We start from the raw sequence: 4,322 nt of genomic DNA on the forward strand, positions 1-4,322 counted from the left end.
TTCAAGACTGATGAACACTTTGCAGACTTCCATGGCGTGGTCGTCCGCCCCGCAAGTCCACTTTCAGCACTTCCGTGGTCATAGAGAACAGCTGGTCACCTTTCAGACATTTCGTAAAAAAATATCCGACAGGAATATTATATGATATTGACAAGCCTCTTATTACAAAACATGGTAATCGGTTTGCCACTTGGGGTACCGCTGTTGAGTGCTCTTCTTCACCACGGTCAACGAAACCAAAAAGTTTGTCAACTTGTCGGTCGTATATGACCCTATGCTGTATGGCCATCTCGTCAACGATCAGGGAGCAGAACGCTTCTTACTCTACAGTGAGACCCTCGAATTCGATGGACAGCCGCTCCTGTATCAACGAAGTGACGCCGATTCCACCTGTTAAATGGCCTACATATTTCTGGAGCGTTGGGCGACAAGGGAGCTGAAAGATATTTTTGGACCTTGCATGCTCAACTTTTGTTGAAGCATGCCTTCCAAATTACACATTCCCTTAGAATGACGTCACTGTAGTGGGACTTCTTCGTCGAGAAACTGCGAACTTGGTTTCTAACGAACTCGACAGTCTTGTCACCTTGCGCAACACCATTGAGCACCTTCATAAAACAGGCAATGTCCGTGTTACTTTCATAAAACAGCGCGCGATCTTCAGCCTCATCCACTTTTTCTTGAAGGGCCTGCAGTGCTCCTTTCATGCGAGCGATCTTCGCTTGGAAGCCGCGCGTTTTTTTAGCTTCTTCTGTCCGTTTAACAAGGTCGAATGTAGTTTGACATGATGCATCTGAAAATGATGCCATTTCCACACACGTTTCATTCCCTAGTTCAAAGTTGTTGGGCGTCGTGGCTTCAGTGCTGTCACTTGACGAGCCTTTTTGGCTAATGACAAAACGGTTATTTTGAAGCAGCGTTGCCCGAGCTCTCGGCACGCGACTGCGCATTATCAGCTTCTATTTCAGAGCGTGGCCGATTCTTCCTCGGAGCAGGTGTGCTCCTCGTGCTCATGTACCTTGGATAACCGGGAAACACTGTCGGCACAGCCGTTGGCAAAAGTATCCCCAACTTCTGTCTTCTTGTAGTCCTGCTCCGTAAAATGCAAGGCGCACACCAGGGACCTGCCATTAGGCTGCCATACTGTTCCCTTCCCGCCGGGTCCTTCACGGGAAATGTTTCGCAGCCATGCTGCCCTGCGTTCCGCGTTACTGGGAAACTCGTGGTAGCGTATTTGCGGTTCCTTCGATGCATTCGTGGAACACAACGGCACAAAACAGTTACGCGGCATTTTGCCTAACGTATAAAATATCACGCATGCGCAAACTGTCTTGAGTGACACTCAGTGCGCGCGATTCATGTGGAGAGAAACAACCACTACCTCGACCTACAAGCTGAATGCGCGCTCCTTCCCGCCCGCGCGTCACGTGGGGCCCTCCCCTACTACTGGCGCGATCCTAGCGAAATGCGGCGACGACTGTCAACTCCGCTTCCCCGCTCTCACCCATTGCCTGCGCCGCGACACGGCAGGCCGCACCGTGTGTTTTTCATCGAGCGGCCGTGCCATGAGTTACACTTTAAACGCCAGTGTAGTTGGCATACCTTTTAAAAGCACGATGTGCACACACCTACTCCATTTACAAACGCACGTCGATCCACATCCTAACGTCAGTTTTAGCGCTGTGTGGTGTTCCTATGTGCCTTCTCGTGTCCGTGTTTCCTTTCGGGCTACACCAAAAGCATTTCGTATGAGTAACCAATAAGCGTACGTTGCAACCCACATCGTAACGCTTGACTCAAAGCACCCCCCCCCCAAAAACAAAAAACAAAAAACAAAAAACAAAATGCAGAGACAGCTACTCGCTGGCTGCTTCGCATAGAACCGATTCCCCTGAATGCGTAGGATCTACGGAATTTTTTTTTCACAATGCCGTTTCACTCCTCCACTTTCATCACTTTGCTTACAACGCCGTCAAGAGTACTCCTATTTGCTGAAGTCCTGAAAGAACCAGTTGCATCCTGACTGACAAAAAACAACAACAAAACATTGAAAGCGATGTCATGAAAACTTTGCGAAACAAAGCACTGTAGCTTGTACATCAAGACCTTATTGCTTACGAAGTGTCTCTTCATAGAACGCTTCTGCTTTCTGCTCCGAGCATTTTTATCAAGTTTTTCGCTTTTTCCGGGAGGCGCTGCTCCCTGTCCCAGGGCGACGGACGCGGAGTCTTCCACTAGTCCGCCCAGCCAGAGGTCTGCCATGGCGAGCTCCTCGTTAAATCAGCGCGCCTGGCCCAGAACCGATGAGGCCAACGGTGAGAGTCACTGCCTAATGGCTGTAGACGCGGAGCCTTCTGCGGCGCTGTCCGGCCAGAGATCACCTTTGGCAAGCTCGTCGCGAAAACGAAGCACCTGTTCGAGCACCAGCGAGGACACGGAACTGTACTCGGCCACTGGCGACGACTCGTCGGATGACAGCTTCGAGACCGTGAGAAGCAGGAAGGCAAAAAGAAGAAACATCAAGCCGTCTTCACCAGCGAGGACGTTAACGTCTAAGTCAAGTGAAGAACGCTGGCCGCACACCATCCTATTCATTCCCGAGGACTCCACCGTCAGCCTTCGAGCAGTAAACAGGCAAGCTCTCTCTATGTACTTTGAGGGGGTTGCACCGAACGAAATTAAGGATATCCGGGTGAACACGCGGAAGAATATCCTAGCTGTGGACACGACGACTGCCAGCGCCTTAGGCAAGCTTCGCAAAATATCAGATTTGGGAGACATCAAAGTTCGACCTGTCATTCCAATGGACGGTGCCTACGTGGCGGGAGTAATCTACGACATTGATTTGGCCATAGCAAACTCGGACCTCCCAATTCTTATAAAGCCGGCGAACGAGGGATTTGTCATCGCGAATGTACTTCGCCTCGGAAACACCCGCTGTGTAAAGATAATGTTCAAAGGAGAATCTATTCCGTCGCATGTCAAGGTTGGACACTTCCGACATCCTGTTCGGCCATTTGTCCCTAAACCACTTCAGTGCCATAACTGCATGAAAATTGGGCACGTCAAGGGTGTATGTACAAACACCACAGTATGCCCCCGATGCGCTGAGCCGCACACTGCAGACGCATGTCGGGCAACAAGTCTGAAGTGCGGAAACTGTGATGGTTCACATGATGCTGCCTCTAAGGAATGCCCGCAGATTAAGAAGGAAATCGCAATTATCAAACAAATGGTTAGGGACAATTCAACCCACAGAGAGGCTGCTGAAAGGGTACGGCGTCGGCGTAGTCGCCGACGGAGGCATGTAAGACAGGGTGTTGCGCATAACCCTTTTCCTTCGAGCACGAATAAAGGAGTAAGCACGAAGCGAAATGAGGTGGAGAAGCTCGCAGCTGCGGATGAATGGCCTACGCTTCCGCGTACGCAGCCTGCGAAGGAGCCTCCTCCGAGGCCTCCCCGCCCTACACCTTCCACCGAGTCTACTCCTGTTGAGGATGTGTCAAGGGTCGATCGACAGATCATCCCGATGCTGCGATCCCTCGTTGCTGTCATGGCAGACCTACTAAGAAGCCTGGGAACTCCAACCGCTCGAAGCGGGCTACAGGTGTTGGACGCGCTGAGCCCAGTCCTCGCCTCCCTCGCGTAGAGCCATGGCAGGAGATCAACAATCGTTTCGCAAAGAGGTCAGAGAAGCATCAGTCATCCAGTGGAACGCAAGAGGACTTAGATCACGGATTTCTGATTTTCGTCAGTACGTGTTTTCCAACCGTTTCCCCATCATCGTAATATGTGAACCGAAATTATCAAACCCGATCAGGCTATCCGGCTACGAGTCAATCCCGTCCCAAACCAGCAACGAAAGCAGCAAGGTCATTGTGTATATTCGTAGGGAGCTTACATACATCATTCAACCTGTGTCGCCTCATGATGAGAACCAATATGTTTGCCTGACTGTGAAGCAGAAAGCCCTCACCTTCACATTAGTAGGTGTCTACTTATCTCCCTCAGCCCGTTTTGATCGAAAAAGACTGGATGACATACTTGCGAACATCCCGGATCCGTGGATAATTACAGGGGACTTCAACGCCCACCACCCAATCTGGGGAAGTTCAAAAGTCAACGCCACGGGCCGGAGACTGGCATCATTTGTGTCGGCTCATGAACTGTCTCTACTTAATGATGGGAGTCCTACATTTCTACGAGGATCAACGTACAGCAGCTGCTTGGACTTGACGTTTGTGTCAAGTCGCTTCGCCACAAGCGTTAGGTGGTTTTAGACATCGAGACACATGGTAGCGACCACATCCCCAGTTATCTCA

Source organism: Rhipicephalus sanguineus, chromosome 5 (assembly GCF_013339695.2).
Source record: "Rhipicephalus sanguineus isolate Rsan-2018 chromosome 5, BIME_Rsan_1.4, whole genome shotgun sequence".
Lineage (NCBI taxonomy): Eukaryota > Metazoa > Arthropoda > Arachnida > Ixodida > Ixodidae > Rhipicephalus > Rhipicephalus sanguineus.